Genomic DNA, 18905 nt, shown 5'->3' on the forward strand with positions numbered 1-18905 from the left:
ATTTACAATCAATTCTCGTTGAGAATTTTCAGTAACTTAATTTGGCGTGATACAATGACATGGATTATAATAGCTTTATATTGTTGATTCTAGTAGGACTAAGGGTTTAATCTAGTGGGTATTTTCTTTTTAGTCTGCGGATCTGGTCCGTCGTGTCCAGTAGTTGGGTGACTAGTGGGTTGTGGTGGTTGTTGACTCTTGTGCTATATCTGCTTCTGGACTTGTGTATTTCATCTTTGACTGTAGGTATCTTGAGGTCTCGGTGGATTGTTTCGTTGGTAACATACCAGGGTGCATTTAATAGGGATCTTAGCGTTTTCGATTGGAAGCGTTGGAGTATTTCAATGTTGGAGTTACTTGCTGTTCCCCATAGTTGGATTCCGTAGGTCCAGACAGGTTTTATTACGGCTTTGTAGAGGGTTATTTTGTTCTGTATGTTTAGTTTGGAGCGTCGGCCCGTGAGCCAATAGAATTTTCTTAGTTTTTCCTTTAGTTGCTTTGTTTTTTCCGAGATATGTTTTTTCCAAGTTAGCCTCCTGTCCAGGGTCATGCCCAGGTATCTTACGGAGTCCTTGCTTGGGATTATTGTGTTGTTAATGGTGACCTGGGGGCAGGTTTGTTTTCGGAGCGTGAAGGTTACATGGGAGGATTTTTTTTCGTTTATTTTAAAACCCCATTTTTGGAACCACTTTTCCATGGAGTCGAGACTTCGCTGGAGAGTGGATGAGGCAATTGCCGGGTCTGCGTGGGTAGCTAATAGTGCTGTGTCGTCGGCAAATGTTGCTATTGTTACCTCGTTTGATATGGGTAAGTCGGCAGTGTAGATGGAGAATAGTAGGGGTCCGAGGACACTACCTTGCGGTATGCCGGATTCTATTGGGAATGTTGCGGAAGTGGCGCCTAGACATTTAACTATGAATTGTCTGTTGGTAAGGTAGGATTTTAAGATGGAGTAGTATGGGTGAGGTAGGATTTTTTTAAGCTTGTAGAGTAGCCCTTCATGCCATACTTTATCGAATGCCTGTTGGATGTCTAGGAATACGGCTGAGCAGTATTTTTTCTTTTCAAGGGTTTGGCTGATCATGTGGGTTATGCGGTGGATTTGCTCTACTGTTGAGTGTTGTTTTCGGAAGCCGAATTGGTGATCTGGGAGAGTTTTCAATTCTTCTAGGAGTGGAAGGAGACGATTCGTGAGCATCCTCTCGAATAGTTTAGACAGGGTAGGTAAAAGACTGATTGGGCGATAGGAGCTGGCTTCATATATTGGTTTACCGGGTTTGGGGATGAGGGTGATTAGTGAGATTTTCCATGCCTTAGGAAAGTGTTCTAGGCGGAGGATGGCGTTGAAGATTGATGCGATGAGTGCGATCCCTTTTATGGGGAGTTCCTTGATTGCTTTATTTCCTATTAGGTCGTGACCTGCTGCTTTCTTGGGGTTTAGGCGACTGATTGCTTCTATGATCTCTGCAGAAGTGAAGGGTTCAATAGGAGGGGACATTTGGAAGGGAGTGTGCAGGTATTCGGTGACGTCCGCTGCAGCTATGGAGGAATGGGGTTGGAATACTTCAGTCAGGTGTTCAGCAAATATGTTGGCTTTTTCTATAGGGCTACGCGCCCATCCACCCTGCGGGCGGCGGATTGGAGGTATTATTTGTGGGGGGCGCGTGAGTTTCCTGGAGGCTTTCCATAGTGAGTAGTTTGAGTCGTCTGATAGCGAAATTGAAGACCACATCTGAGGGCAGATGTTATTGCAGGATGGCCGAATGTAGTATCGTGGACAAAAGGCCTAAGATATCTGCCGAATCGTAGACAATGTCGCGAGAGCCGCGGCATCGTCGGGTACATCAAGGTGTCGTCGGTCCTTTTTAAGTTTCGTGGAAAGGGCCCGCGTGACCCTGGCCACGCGCGTTTCGGGACACGTGTCTCGAACGACGGGAAAAGACAAAAGAGACGTTAAAGTCAGTATTAGTTGAGAAGCCGGAGAGAACGGATGCAAAAGGTGTGCAGAGTGTGAATTGAGAAGCGAAAGCGAGCGAGTGTAGAAGCCGAAGAGTGTGAATCGGGAAGTCGAAAGCCGCGTCTGAAAATAAGACGTACGACAGCATTGTAATTATTTCGTTGCTTCGAATATTATTAATTAAATCAAAACATCATTACTTGTCCTTTCCTCTAAGACCCATTAAGATACTACATATATGGTGTAGTATGGTATTTTCAAGTAGCTTTTTGTAGTGTGAAGTGAAGTGTGCTTCTGAGACAAGTAGTATGTCTATATTGTTATTGTATATGAATGTTTTAATTTCGAGGGCCCGTTGTTGTAGGCCGTTTGAGTTCCAGGCTGCTATTTTTAGAGTGTCCGTTTTTATTTTTTGCTTAGCACGTTTGTAATTAGTTGTAGCATGACTGTGATTTGTTGGGTTTGCTGTTTGAGTACTGCGTTTTGTTCGCTTATCATTCTGGTTAGCATTTCGGTGTTCTTTATGGATTGTTTGAGCAGTTCTTTGATTTCTGCAGTGTCATTGTTACTATTGCTGTGGTATTGGTTGTGTGTGTGTTGATTGGCTGGTTACTTGAGCATAGCTTAGACCACCAATGGTGTTGGTGCTGATAGGTTTGGTGTTTGTTGCTTGCTCTGTACTTGGAATTATTTCAGGTTTTGTGCTGTCCTGTTGGGCTTGTGTGTTAGTGATTGTCCTACTTCGTAGGGGCGGGAACAGTTTACGTTGTAATTGTTTTCTTACTTCACATCCTTTATAGCTGGCTGGGTGGTTTCCGTTACAGTTGTAGCATTTAACCTGCTTTATTTTTCCCGTGGATGGGCAGTGTGTCGTGAGATGATTTTTTGCACATTTAACGCATGCCGGGGTTCTATTGCAATAGTTTTTAGTGTGTCCGTATTGTTGGCACCTTATGCATTGTGGGATTTCTTTTTTATGTCTGGGTGGCTCCACTTTTACTATTGTGTTTAGTAATTTTTCTATATCGTATATTTCTTTGTTGTTGTTTTTAGGTTCTAGTTCAACTAGGAATAGCGGTAACGGTTGTTTGGTATCGTATTTGTTGATGTTATTAATTGACCTTACCTGGTGTCCGATTTTTGCCAGTTCTTCACTTATTTTTCCAGTATTTGTTTTTGGGTGTAGTCCCCTGATTACTGCTTTGTAGCTTTTGTCGGTTTTGAGCTGAAAAGTGTGATATGCTGCGTTTTTTTCCTTTAGTGATCTTGTAATTTTTCTGAATATTTCTGGGGTGTTGGTTTGCACTTTCACCTGGTCTATTTTTATCTGTTTGATGATATAGTTGTCTTTCCCTGCGGTGTTGTTTAGTAGTTCGATGAGGGGGTCAATTATTTTCACGTCTATGTATATCGGTGGTGGTTTGGGAGTACGGTTTGTCGGACTTTCCGTTGGGTCCGTTGCTGCCTCTTCTGGCAGTGCGCTGAATGGATTGTGCAGCTTGATATCTTGTAGCCATTATTTTTTTTCATATGTATCGATTTTCCTCGCGCTTGCAAGCGGGATTACCTTCCGTTTTTTGCTGGAGGTTGCCACCGTCCAGTTTTCTTCCTGGTGTATTGGTATGTTTTGTTCCCCGTCGGATTGTGTTGTTTCCATAATATCATCATTTTTTTCTACATATGTAGAGTCTGTAGCTTTATTTATGGAAAATGTTTCACCGGAGTTAATTATTTTTATTGGTGGAATCTGCATGATTCTACGTTTTGTCTATTTTTGGCGTTAACTTTGTCCCTTTCTCTTCCCTCTTGCCGCACTTTCATTGGAGCCACTGTTTCGTGCCTCCGTTTAGGTTGCCTGCCCAGGCGGAACTAACGTCTTTTTTTTGCCGTATTTTTGTTTGTTGGTTTCGAAATTTCTTGCTGAATTTTTGAATGTTTCTTCCCTGTCACTTTTTAAGTTTATCTTCTTCTCTGTTATTCCCTTAGTTGTTTGAATCAAGCAACTATTTTCGAGTAAGTTGGAACTATTTTGTTAACGCGTACTGTTTTTTTTTTTAATTTATTTATTAAAATTCACAATTTGTCCAATTTGGACATTTGGTGGAATTTTTTAGCGGTTACATTAGCATGTTGGTGGCTACCCCCAGCGGGGTACCATCCTCGTGTTTGTTAGGTTATGTCCTTTATAAGGTCTGCTGGGTGCTTCCTTTTTAGTCTTCTGTCCATATTTGTGATTTTGTATGTTTCCGCAGCTAGCCGGTTTATGTGTGTTGCTATTCTTGATTTGTATTTCTCGGAGTATCTGCTGATTTCTTCCTTGACCGTTGGCATTCCCAAGTTCCTTCGTATATCTTCGTTTCTGACGTACCAAGGTCCGTTTACTATTGTTCTGAGGATTTTAGCCTGTATTACCTCTATTTTGTTTATATGGCTCATTGCTGCCGTCCCCCATAGTGGTATTCCGTACGTCCAGATTGGTTCTATGATCGTTTTATATATTTTTACTTTATTTTCTGTGCTTAGTTTGGATTTTCAGCTTGTTAGCCAATACATTTGTCTCCTTGTTTTCTGTATTTTTTCTACTATTGATTTGATGTGCAGTTTCCAGGTAAGTTTTTGATCTAAGTGGAGTCCTAGGTATTTGACATGCTTTGTTTGCGTTATATGCGTACCGTTCAATAGGATGTTTGGTGGTATCTTTTTCCGTAGCGTGAATGTAATATGGTTGCATTTATTGGGGTTTGCTTTTAATTGTTTTTCTTGTAGCCAATTTTCTATTTTTACGATATGTTCTTGTAGTATTTTGACTGCCGTTTCTGGGTTAGTAAGAGAAGAAAATAAACTTTAAAAGAGACAGGGAAGAAATGTTTAAAAATTCAGCAAGAAATTTCGACATCAACAAACAAAGTACGACAAAAAAAGACGTCAGTTTCGCCTGGGCAGGCGACTTAAACGGTCGTGCGAAACAGTGGCTCCAGTGGAAGTGCGGCCAGAGGGAAGAGAAGGGGACAAAGTTAACGCCAAAAATAGACAAAACGTGGAATCATGCAGATTCCACCAATAAAAATAATTAACTCCGGTGAAACATTTTTCATAAATAAAGCTACAGACTCTACATATGTAGAGAAAAATGATGATATTATGGAAACAAGACAATCCGACGGGGAACAAAACATACCAATACACCAGGAAGAAAACTGGACGGTGGCAACCTCCAGCAAAAAACGGAAGGTAACCCCGCTCGCAAGCGCGAGGAAAATCGATACATATGAAAAAAAATAATGGCTACAAGATATCAAGCTGCACAATCCATTCAGCGCACTGCCAGAAGAGGCAGCAACGGACCCAACGGGAAGTCCGACAAACCGTACTCCCAAACCACCACCGATATACATAGACGTGAAAATAATTGACCCCCTCATCGAACTAGAACTCCGTCTCTCTGTTCTTCCCTAAAGGACCTATTCAAGAAGTAATGGGGAAGAACAAATGCTAATAAATGTTAAGTGTCTCTAGTTTAATTAACACTTCTTTATCTTTATCTTTATTAACACTTATTTATTTAAGAATTTATTCCGAGATTAACACGACCTAATAGATGACTGACAATCTGGTGTAATTCAAATTAACGAGCTATACTTTCCTTGTACTTTCTTATTGCTATACCTCTACAATATTCTTTTATCGTATCTGTCGATTTTAATCTCACACAAATATCTAATAAATGTGTATACAGTAGTTGACGAAAATATTAGATAGAAGATTTTTGCGAATATATATTATGTGTGTTAGTGTTTTTCTTCACTTCACTTCAATGTAACGAGACGTGTCTATCATGATTACACCGGTAAAAATTGAGACTAATTTGGAAATATATATATGGAAGCTAGAAGATGCTTATTGCAGACGTACACATAGCAAAAAACTCTAACAATGTAAAGAGTATTTTTAAACATATGATTGATTAGGGGTAAAAATGCTCCTTCTAAAAATATTGTGACTTATTTATACAATACATAATTAATTGTCCAAATACCGATGGTAATCAATAAGAATCTTATAATTCCTATTTACATTTGTTTCAAAAGTTTCTTTCGTTTCATAAGGAAATAATAGATGCACGACACTTTTTGTTTTATATTATTTTATCGATTTATGTATGATCTATTTTGTAGTAATAGAACAAAACGAAAGAAACTTTTGAGACAGCCTAATGCATCTTGAAATTCATGAAAAGCTTCAACAAAATATTCATGGAAAGTTTCTGTAAGCGTCCGAGTACTTTCGTGAGCCGTTATATGTATAATAATTCGTTACAATGTTAGTGATAGCTTGGAAAGTGAACTATTTTTATTATACATCTTTTTACTTTCCATATTACGCTCATAGATACTCTAAAACGCCGCGATACTAACTCTTATCTATCATGTTTACGAATGCCTATAATTTGTGAAACCGCTTCTGATTTTACGGAAATTTTGCAGTTGCTTGATGAATGAAACAGACTTGTTAAGAGAATCACATGTTATAGATACCTGAACTGTGATTTATTTAATATATCTTTTCTGATTTGTTATCCTGCAACATTTCCATGTTTTACGAAGCTTTAAATTAAATTTCACAAGTTTATTTTCCTTAAGCCAAAGACGATGCTCGTGAAATATTTATTTCTGAAGTAAAAAGTAAAAATATAGCTTACATATTGCTTGTATTTAATCATGTATTACGATAAATCCTGTTGCGATACTCGTATATTTCAGTTAGGCTCTGGTTTTAGTAAACAAGAAAGATTTATAATATCTTAAGAGGATGTTTAGCATGAAATCATGCTAATAAGAAGTTTTTCGTGTTTTTCTTCAGGCTTAAAATATTTTTTAATGTTGTGAAAAAATTGGGTTGAAAATGAATAAAAGGGTGCAACAGGGTATCTGAACAAACTAATATCTCTTATATGAATAAGTCGAGTGATATGCTGTAAATTATTTTCACAAAAAGACACCCATTTTTATTATTGTTTTCTAAACAAAATTCAATATGATTTGTTATACCAGTAATAGGAAGTTTCTTTAACTAACATTTAGTTATCGATCCTATTTTTATTGAAGTTTAACAATACTGTTCAATGTTAATAATTATTAATTTATAAGTGAAGGGTAATTCCAACGAAGAAAGATATCATTTGTAAACAAATAGTTTCAGATAAAATCAGCATTGGTACTGTAAACTTAGGATATTTTAAATCTAATATGTATTGTATCGCAAAGCGGGATTCATGATGAAAAATTAAATATAAAAGTCCATGAAATTTCGCAAATTTAAGCATCTCAGTTGATACAGCTTTAATAAATGTGAACAAAAGTTTAGTCTATCTCTATATTTAAATAACGCATGATATTTAATTCTACAGTATAATTAAACAAAGATTCGAAGCTGAAAATTTCGAAATATAATTGAACAATATATCGTACAATAAATGTTATATGATGTTCTGTAAAGGAGAATTGCACTTTTATGAAGAGGATCAAAGATAAAAGAGATTTTTGTTGAACGATACGACCGTTTCGAAATTCCATTTTGATCTTGTGTATGCATAGTGTATCTCGTACAAAAGATATTACAACAAGCGTCCAGTCATAATGTGAAGCATTAATCAAAATTTCTAATCTCGAGTGTTTCAAGCCCCAGAACTCATCTTAATAAATATAAGAAGGACAGATTAAATTCAATTTGATTTTTCTAATTTTCTCGTTAATAATTAAATATGAGCATCGATCAATCAATAGTTCATAATGCACGGTATAAGGCGTGTATAACATTCATCTGATTTCAATTCACTTACGTTTAAGCAAAATAATTATTCGAACTAGTTTATCATTCACATTATTACACATTTTAATTGTATATATATCTAGTACAACATAGAAAGGATGTTTTAGGATTATGAGTATTCCTTTAATTTTGAAGAAGAACAATAAGTATGCATAGTATTTCCTTTATCTCATATTCTAATTTCACCACATTGAATTTTCTAAAGAAAGATTGAAGAACAGTAGACTTGCCTGCCTTCAAACTTAAATGTCCTTTCCAGTAGTAAAACTTAAAATGACATTAACAATGGCAGTAATATTTACGCCTACAGATGGAGGATATTAGACTTCGATTAAAATACAAGTAGCTCAATAAATATGTGTCTAAGTACGATGGTTAAAGAATAACGATTCGTCATTCTTTATTCCAGCGCTTAATGCTATCCTTCTTTCAACAAATACAATCCTAGAACAATGCCGCTGAAGAGAAATGTTATGCGTGAATTTATTTGCCTTTGCGGGACGAAGGTTTATTAAATTATTAAATGAAAATATTAAATGAAAATGAATATGTATAATTGTGTGTATAAAAATTGATATATGTATGTATGTATAAAATATATATATGTATGTATATATATATATATATATATATATATGTCGGGTTGGCGTTAAGATTAGAGTTAGGGTTAAGGGCGTGAAACGAATCCCTATTGGCGCTAGACGTGATCGTTACGCAGTAGAGGAGATATTTACTAGTGCAAATATGACTATGATGGAATTGGACAAGTAATCGCGATAATTAGATACTCGAGAAGCTAATGACAGTGATCCTAGGCTCAATAACGAATCCGCGGTCAACGGGATGACGAACTTTACCCTTCGTTAGCGTCCAAGTTACACTGTATGTTAGAGCAAGGGGCAATTATTACCTATACGAAAGACAAGTCGATTGCCGATGAGATCGCACTAGAGAGAGTGGCTCTCCGTCGCGGTGACGCTGTCGAAGAAATCTATGATGGGTGTGCCTAAGGGCACGAGATCTCGGAGTCGTCATCGACTCCAGTCGGAGGTTCGGTGCGCATATCGAGATGGTGTGTAACAGAGCCGACAAGTTAATAGGAGCCCTTAGGGGAATTCTACCCAACACCAACGGGCCGCCCAGCTTGGCTCGTAGGCTCTACTACAATGTGTGGGAGGCCATCGTAACTTACGGAGCACCGGTGTGGGCTAGAGCAGCGAATACCGATAAGAACAGGAAAAAGCTGAAACGAGCACAACGAACGGCCCTGTGCATAACAACGACGGCATACCGTACCGTCTCCCACGCGGCACTTTGCGTGTTGACCGAGAATCTCCCGATTTACATAAAGATAAAGATGCTCGGAGAGACCTACGAGAGGAACAAGATCCATGGGTCCAGGATTGGCACGGATGACGGCTGCAAGCTGAAGGAGGAACTGGAGGCGATTCGCAAGAAGGCCCAAGAGGACTGGCAGAAGGAGTGGAACAACTACAAAAAAGAAAATATCACAAAGAAGCTAATATCGAGTGCGCTGCTATTTACCAAAAAGAAGATGGACATCGATCACCACACCATGCGGCTGCTAACCGGGCATGGGAGCTTCGGTGTCTATAGGAAAAGGATCGGCAGGGACAGCGACAGCAACTGTCTCGACTGTGGAGACCCGAACGACGACGCAGAGCACGCCCTCTTCGCGTGCCCGAAGTGGACGGACAGAAGGATCGAGCTGGAGAACGCTCTGGGCGGGAAGATAGACGTGGGCAATCTGATCGCCACGGTGACCGCCAAGGACGAGAGCTGGAATAAATTCAGGCAATTCTGCAAGACCGTCATGTGTCACAGGAGGGTGACAGCGAGGGCCTGGGAAGAGGCAAGGAGGAGAACGAGCGAAACAACAACTACGCGGAGCAATGAGGGCAAGAACACGAAACAACGAAAAACCGCAGAAGGAGACCAGCCCAGTATTCTGAACTGGCTGAGAGGACGACATGAGCAGTAACTGCCCGAAGAAGTAGATACAACGGGGCACGAAAGGACAACCCTGATGACTGCCGACAGGTTTTACCGGGGTTGTCTGCCCTCTAAGCGGAGGAAGAAGGAGGAGGGGTTTTTAGTGGGTATGGCAACGACAGCCGACCGACTCCCACATAACCCAGTGATGCGCGTCACTGGGCATGCGTAATAGCATTTTCCCCTCCCCACGTAAAAAAAAAAAAAAAAAAAAAAGGGCACGAGATCATCGGATTCGCGGAGAAAAGTCTCCGTTCGAAGGGTGAGAGAAATTGACGTTGCTGTTAATTGGTCAATTTCCATGTTGGTGGTTAGAGAAAGATATTAGCTGTCCTTGGGAAAAGTTGCTAGCGGGAATCGTCGTTCGTGGAAGGATAGATTTCTCTTATCTTCCCGTAGTTGGGGCACAGGCTATTTGTCTCTTTGAAAGACTTTGTATAATTGAAACTTAATATTCGTAGCCGGTCCTCGCCCAGCTAAACATATACTGTGAAGATGCGTTGGCAATCATCTGGCAATCATCTTACCCGAAGGACAAAGTCTGCGTGTGGCGAGCCACGGGGCAGAAACCATTGAAACGTTTACCGTCGTGCCCTGTCCCAAGTATTTCTTTTAAGAAGAGCTATAGAATCACTTCATGCCTTTGTTAGACAAAACGTTCATCCCTTTGACCGCGGCTACGTTCGGCGACTGATTGTCGCCTCGAGCCCGAGCTCACTATCATAAATCTCAAATAAATACAGTCGGATCGAATGACAACAGTTTCTTAATACGGCTATGGTGAAATCTAAATTTCAATACTAGGGGTCTTCCCAAAGTTCCAAAGGGAACGTTCCGGTGTTCTTTCATCTCCGACATATATATATATTATTATAATGACTTATTTTAATAATGACTTAATTTGTATAGTAAAAACGGCTAAAATCTCATGTAAGATTGTTGGGATGTTAAGTGATATTTCTGTTGCATCATTGATTATCGTTATACTTTGAAAAATAATTAAGGAAGCGAACAATGCGTGGACGATTATGGCAGTTTTATTAATAAACGAACGTTTAGTAGAGAATATGGATTTATTGGATAAGCAAATGTTTCATTAAATGTAACTGTTACGTGCAGAATAATATGTTGTTACATGTATGAACTAAAGTTGATGTAATACTCATATTGTATTTATGGTTTCAAAGAATTAATAAAATCTGTTGAGATTCAAACGTATACTCTCCCTTTTATTCTATGAGAATTAAACATTTAGAAGATTTTATGAAAATGCACTAAAAAACAATCAGAATCATCTGTTTCTCCTCTTTTTTTTTTTTTTTTTTTTTTTTTAATATGTTGATTGCCACGCGATTTTTATATTTATTTTGACTTGGATAGATAGATTAAAGCGTACCATACCAAGACATTTCATTCTTGCAAAATATTCTAGTCTATTTGCGTACGTGCTCATAATCTTGGCTGATAACCGCCATTCGCTATATACATCGTTGGTATTGACGTCAAAGGATTAACACAGACAAATACACAATCCATACAATCCGATTTGATTGATTTTAGATTTTGCATCAAACAGATCTCTATATGAACAGATAATTTCTGATTCTAAACATTTGTATTACGTTCATCTAATTATTAGGATATTAGATATATTATAAAAGAAGATATTATGTATTAAATAATCTGCCTCTTCTTCCGCTTTGAAATCCTCTACAAACGCCTTTTATAGTCGTTCAACTTTTCAGTTCACAGAAAAGAACATTACGCGTATTCCTAGCAATCGCCCAAAGACTCGAACGTGTGCTTCGATAAAGCTCGCTTAACTTTCATCGACACATCGATAACTTTGCGTTCCAAGATGTTATTACGCCCTAGAATCCCTAACATAATTTTAGAACCAGAATTTCTGTGCAAAACAATTCCATCGCTTTGTCACGCTTAACGGCTCAATCATCGAAACATGTATCATTTTTTTTTTTTTTTTTTTTTTTTTTTTTATTTATTAGAATATTTACAATCAATTCTCGTTGAGAATTTTCAGTAACTTAGTTTGGCGTGATACAATGACATGGATTATAATAGTTTTATATTGTTGGTTCTAGTAGAAACTAAGGATTTAATCTAGAGGGTATTTTCTTTTTAGTCTGCGGATCTGGTCCGTCGTGTCCAGTAGTTGGGTGACTAGTGGGTTGTGGTGGTTGTTGACTCTTGTGTTATATCTGCTTCTGAACTTGTGTATTTCATCTTTGACTGTAGGTATCTTGAGGTCACAGTGGATTGTTTCGTTGGTAACATACCAGGGTGCATTTAATAGGGATCTTAGCGTTTTCGATTGGAAGCGTTGGAGTATTTCAATGTTGGAGTTACTTGCTGTTCCCCATAGTTGGATTCCGTAGGTCCAGACAGGTTTTATTACGGCCTTGTAGAGGGTTATTTTGTTCTGTATGTTTAGTTTGGAGCGTCGGCCCGTGAGCCAATAGAATTTTCTTAGTTTTTCCTTTAGTTGCTTTGTTTTTTCCAAGTTAGTCTCCTGTCCAGGGTCATGCCCAGGTATCTTACGGAGTCCTTGCTTGGGATTATTGCGTTGTTAATGGTGACCTGGGGGCAGGTTTGTTTTCGGAGCGTGAAGGTTACATGGGAGGATTTTTTTTCGTTTATTTTAAAACCCCATTTTTGGAACCACTTTTCCATGGAGTCGAGACTTCGCTGGAGAGTGGATGAGGCAATTGCCGGGTCTGCGTGGGTAGCTAATAGTGCTGTGTCGTCGGCAAATGTTGCTATTGTTACCTCGTTTGATATGGGTAAGTCGGCAGTGTAGATGGAGAACAGTAGGGGTCCGAGGACACTACCTTGTGGTATGCCGGATTCTATTGGAAATGTTGCGGAAGTGGCGTCTAGACATTTAACTATGAATTGTCTGTTGGTTAGGTAGGATTTTAAGATGGAGTAGTATGGGTGGGGTAGGATTTTTTTAAGCTTGTAGAGTAGCCCTTCATGCCATACTTTATCGAGTGCCTGTTGGATGTCTAGGAATACCGCTGAACAGTATTTTTTCTTTTCAAGGGTTTGGCTGATCATGTGGGTTATGCGGTGGATTTGCTCTACTGTTGAGTGTTGTTTTCGAAAGCCGAATTGGTGATCTGGGAGTGTTTTCGATTGTTCTAGGAGTGGAAGGAGACGATTCGTGAGCATCCTCTCGAATAGTTTAAACAGGGTAGGTAAAAGACTGATTGGGCGATAGGAGGTGGTTTCATATATTGGTTTACCGGGTTTAGGGATGAGGGTGATTAGTGAGATTTTCCAAGCCTTGGGAAAGTGTTGAAGGCGGAGGATAGCGTTAAAGATTGATGCGACGAGTGCAATCCCTTTTATGGGAAGTTCCTTGATTGCTTTATTTCCTATTAGGTCGTGACCTGCTGCTTTCTTGGGGTTTAGGCGACTGATTGCTTCTATAATCTCTGCAGAAGTGAAGGGTTCAATAGGAGGGGACATTTGGAAGGGAGTGTGCAGGTATTCGGTAACGTCTGCAGCAGCTACGGAGGAATGGGGTTTGAATACTTCAGACAAATGTTTGGCAAATAGGTTGGCTTTTTTTATAGGGCTACGCGCCCATCCGCCTTGCGGGCGGCGGATTGGAGGTATTATTTGTGGGGGGCGCGTGAGTTTCCTGGAGGCCTTCCATAGTGAGTAGTTGGAGTCGGCTGTGGGGGACAAGCTGGCGAGATATTTGTGAAAACAGTCATTATCGTAGTTTTTTATGGTTTTGGATAGTTTTCTAGTTGCGTTGTTTAGTTTGCGTTTGTCCTTTGGTGTTCTATGGGTCTGCCATACTCTTCTTAGTCTACGTTTTTCTGCTATTTTTTTTAATATGTACTGGGGATATTCGTGTTTGCTGATGGACGTTTTTGCCGGTGTGGAGACGCGGATAGCGTTTATTATGCTCGCATTTAGGTATTCCGTGGCTGCTTCGATTTCGTCATTGGTTTTTAGTGAGGTTGAGGCTGAAGTTGTGCGGGTAAAGACTTCTCTAAAGAGCTGCCAGTTGGTGTGTTGGTTATGAATGGAGCCATTAGGTGTATTCTCGATGATAGTTGAACTGATTGTTACTATCACGGGGGAATGGTCAGAGGAGAGATCAGCCGAGGAATTGATTTGGACGTGTCTTGACGAGATATTTTTAGTTATGAGGATATCAAGGAGATCGGGTATTTTGTTTGTGTCGGTGGGCCAGTGTGTGGGTTCGTATGTGGTAAGGTAGTTGAGGTTGTTGGTTATTATGCTGTTGAGGAGGTTTTTGCCTCTTACTGTAACCAGTCTGCTGCCCCATTGGGTGTTTTTGGCGTTGTAGTCTCCTCCGGCTATGAATCTATTGCTCAGGGTGTCCAGGAAGTTGTCGAAGTCTTCTTTGGCGATGGAGTGTCTGGGAGGGCAGTATACAGCTGAAGTGGTGATTGTACCATGACAGTCTTCTATTGCTACGTTTGTTGCTTGGAGATAGTCTTTCTGGAATGGTGGAAGTTCGTTGTGCTTGATGTTTGATTTGATTATGATTCCGGTGCGGCCGTGGGCCTTTCCGCTGGGGTGTTGGGTGTGGTAGAAGTTGTAGCAGTGTATTTTGAGGTAGTTTTTGTCGGTGAAGTGGGTTTCGGATATGAGCATCACATCGATTTGCTGTTGTTTTAAGAATAGTTCTAGTTCAAATTTGTGCTGAGCTAGACCGTTCTAGACCGTGGCGTTCCACAGAGCTATTCGCATTGGTTTTATTTTGCTTCTGTGCGTATGAATTTGTCCATGAAGAGTAGTGTGAGTAGTGACAGCAAGTTGTTAATTTGCTCAGTTTGCTTCTCGATAAGTTTTTCGAGTCTGGTAAAGTTGTCTGTGTTTTGTGGGGTGAGAATTCTATTTTCTGTGTGTACACTGTGTGTTTTCGAGTTGTTTACGTTTCCTTGCGTTGCCTGCGCATAGGATACTGTTGGTGTGGTGAGTTTTTGGGGTTTAGGTTCTTGTATGGTTATGTCCTTGGGTCTCAGTTTTGGATACTTTATATTATGTAGTGTTTTGTAGGCTGAGCATCCTTTGTAGTTCGCAGGATGCTCTCCTTGACAGTGGATACACTTTTTTTTTTTTTTTTTTTTGCGTGGGGAGGGGAAAATGCTATTACGCATGCCCAGTGACCCGCATCACTGGGTTATGTGGGAGTCGGTCGAATGTCGTTGCCATACCCACTAAAAACCTCTCCTCCTTCTTCCTCCGCTTGGGGGGCAGACAACCCCGGTAAAACCTGTCGGCAGTCATCAGGGTTGTCCTTTCGTGCCCCGTAGTATCTACTTCTTCGGGCAGTTACTGCTCATGTCGTCCTCTCAGCCAGTTCAGAATACTGGGCTGGTCTCCTTCTGCGGTTTTTCGTTGTTTCGTGTTCTTGCCCTCATTGCTCCGCGTAGTTGTTGTTTCGCTCGTTCTCCTCCTTGCCTCTTCCCAGGCCCTCGCTGTCACCCTCCTGTGACACATGACGGTCTTGCAGAATTGCCTGAATTTATTCCAGCTCTCGTCCTTGGCGGTCACCGTGGCGATCAGATTGCCCACGTCTATCTTCCCGCCCAGAGCGTTCTCCAGCTCGATCCTTCTGTCCGTCCACTTCGGGCACGCGAAGAGGGCGTGCTCTGCGTCGTCGTTCGGGTCTCCACAGTCGAGACAGTTGCTGTCGCTGTCCCTGCCGATCCTTTTCCTATAGACACCGAAGCTCCCATGCCCGGTTAGCAGCTGCATGGTGTGGTGATCGATGTCCATCTTCTTTTTGGTAAATAGCAGCGCACTCGATATTAGCTTCTTTGTGATATTTTCTTTTTTGTAGTTGTTCCACTCCTTCTGCCAGTCCTGTTGGACCTTCTTGCGAATCGCCTCCAGTTCCTCCTTCAGCTTGCAGCCGTCATCCGTGCCAATCCTGGACCCATGGATCTTGTTCCTCTCGTAGGTCTCTCCGAGCATCTTTATCTTTATGTAAATCGGGAGATTCCCGGTCAACACGCAAAGTGCCGCGTGGGAGACGGTACGGTATGCCGTCGTTGTTATGCACAGGGCCGTTCGTTGTGCTCGTTTCAGCTTTTTCCTGTTCTTATCGGTATTCGCTGCTCTAGCCCACACCGGTGCTCCGTAAGTTACGATGGCCTCCCACACATTGTAGTAGAGCCTACGAGCCAAGCTGGGCGGCCCGTTGGTGTTGGGTAGAATTCCCCTAAGGGCTCCTATTAACTTGTCGGCTCTGTTACACACCATCTCGATATGCGCACCGAACCTCCGACTGGAGTCGATGACGACTCCGAGATACCTGATGCGATCGACCGTTTCGATGTCCGAGGAGCCCAACCTGAGTTTCACCACTCTCGGCACTCGCAAGCTTGTGATGAACATGACCTCCGTCTTTTCTCTCGCCAGGGTGAGCCCGACACTCGTGCACCAATCGTTGGCGATCCTTAGCATCGTGTTGACCTTGGCGGAGGCCTCTTCGTTCCTCCCGACGGAACATGTGATGGCCAGATCATCCGCGAAGGCGGTTGCTCTGACCATTGGCATGTTGTCGAGTCTCTCGAGCAACCGGTCGTATACGAAGTTCCACAGGAATGGTCCGAGGATGGATCCCTGCGGGACTCCCGCCGCCACCTCGTGCTCCACCGTGCCGTGCTGGTTGCTCACGATGATCCTCCTTCCGGATAGGTAACTGCCGATTAGCCTTTTGACCTTCCATGGCAGCTTCCTCTTGTCAAATTCCTCGTATATGCTCTTCCAGCTGAGCGAATTGAAGTCATTGCTAATATCCAGGGTGATCATCACGCATACTACCTTCTTCTGTTTGCAGATGTTGGCAAACTTCATCACCTGCGTGATGGCGTCTACCGTACTCCTCTTCTTTCTGAAGCCATATTGCCTCCGATGGAACGGGTCCATTCCGATGCATCTCTCGATGATCTTCTTAAAGCATTTTTCACAGATCTTGCTCATGGTTGGGAGTATGCTTATCGGCCGGTACGCGTTAGGGAGACTGGGATCCTTACCCGGTTTCCTTAGCAGTACTACTCTGGCCGTCTTCCAGCAGACTGGGATCCTTCCTGATTCAGTGATGCCGTTGAACGCCCTTGTCACGAGCTCGCTCCTGCGACTCGCTACCAGCTTCGCGATCTCGCCCGGCACGCCATCGACTCCTGCAGCCTTCTTGGTGTTCATTCTTCCGGCGGCATCGACGACATCGCCTTCGCCGATGGCGACGCTGAGGCTAATATCTCCTTCTTCTTCGGTCTCTGTCTCTTCGCGGCCCTCATAATGGGGGGGTCCGTGTCCCAAGGTGAATAGCCTCTGTAGGACTGCCTTCACCATGTCGATCGGCATGTCGTTGGTTGGTCCCTTGCTTTTACATTTCTTCATGACCGTGCGATAGGGTTTGCCCCAAGGGTCGCTCTCCAGTATCTTGCAGTATTCTGCCCAGGCTGTTTTTTTGCTGCGGGCGATCTCCTTTTTTAATTGCCTTCGGATCTCCTTGTAGGCGTTGACGAGGGGCTCGGTGTTGCCGGCATTCTTCTTCCTTTCTCTCGTCACCTTCCTGAGCGCTTTGTGCGCCTGCGCTCTCAGTTCCGCGATCATCGGGTTCCACCAGTAGTTTGCGTACTTGCGGCTCGCCGCACAGTTCGACTTCCTTAGCATCCCTTCGCACGTACCTTCGATGCTCTTTTGCAGGGGCTCGGCCCCATCCTCTCCGATAGCCGCGTTGAGGTCCTCCTTCTTCAGTGTGTCGTCGAATCTGCTCAGGAACTCCTCCGGCGACATGTCCTTGGTCACGTACCTGTAGAACTTCGATACGGTTCGGGTCTTCCTCGCCTTAAACCTGTGGAGCACGTACAGATGGTCCGAGGCCGAGTATTTGTCCAAGACCGCGATTCCAGCGTGTATCTCGCTGACCTTATTGGATACGCTTATTATGTCGGGGAAGCTCGTCTTCCCGTTCATGAAGAAGGTGTACTTTTCCTTGAGCCTCAATGGAAACACCCGGTGGCCGCTTAGTGCCTCCATTAAGACTCTCCCTCTTTTGTCTGTGGTCGATCCTCCCCAACAGGTTGACTTTGCGTTGAAATCTCCGGCCACGACGACCTTGTCGTGTCTTCTAGCAGCGCTCTTCGTCATAGTCGACAGCGTGTCTATGTATTCGGAGTATGCTAGCATATTTATGTTGGGCGAACAGTATCCGCTGAAGCAGAAGACGTCGCCGACGCGGACGCCCACTATCCCGTCGCTCTTGACCTCTGTTGTTTCATCAGGCAGTTTGCCGTTGAGGAGTGTGACCCATATCGAGGCGTCTCCTTTGGTGTCATTAAACCAGTGCGGTAGCTGCCTGTTCGGCTCGGAAATTATTATTATATCCGGCCTAAGTTCGATCGCGCATTGGTGCATCATGTCCTGCGCCAGCTTGCATCTGTTGAGGTTTATCTGCAGTATCCTCATTTATTCGCTTTCAACCGCCTTCTATACTCTGGACAAGCCAGGGATCCGGTTACGTGGTCAAATTTCACTCCTTTCTCCTTGCTGCAGATGGAGCAGCAGGGTGCGTTGGCGCAGGCAGCTATCGTGTGGTCTTTGGCTCCGCACTTCCTGCAAATCTCCTTTCCAGGGCTTATCGCCGTGCATTTGTTCGCGATATGACCGAACATGTGACATCTGTAGCACTTTACCACATTGGGTAGTGCCTTTATCGTGGCTATCGTCAAGCCGGTTCTGATCTTCCGGCTCGCCCCCTCTTTGGCCAGATAGGCTTTCGGCATCGTCACTATTGCCGATTGGGTGCCCCACGGCGCCATTTTTAGGGTCTTTACTTCGACCTCAGTGATGTCGCTTATGCCCAGTTGCATTCCTATCTCCCTGGCTAGTTCTTCCTTGCCTACGAGCGGGTCTATATCCCTGATCTCTACGGAGGTCTTGTCGCGCATTGGTAGCGCTCTCACCTTGCCTCTTAGCGCCGTGTTCATATCCGCCGCGGTCTTTTTGGCGTTGCTACCTGCTTTCAGCTCGATCAGAATGTCACCTGTTCTGGTCCTCCTAATTCCACAGCTCTCTTTTAGGGTCT

Source organism: Bombus affinis, unplaced genomic scaffold (genome assembly GCF_024516045.1).
Source record: "Bombus affinis isolate iyBomAffi1 unplaced genomic scaffold, iyBomAffi1.2 ctg00000724.1, whole genome shotgun sequence".
Classification (NCBI taxonomy): Eukaryota; Metazoa; Arthropoda; class Insecta; order Hymenoptera; family Apidae; genus Bombus; species Bombus affinis.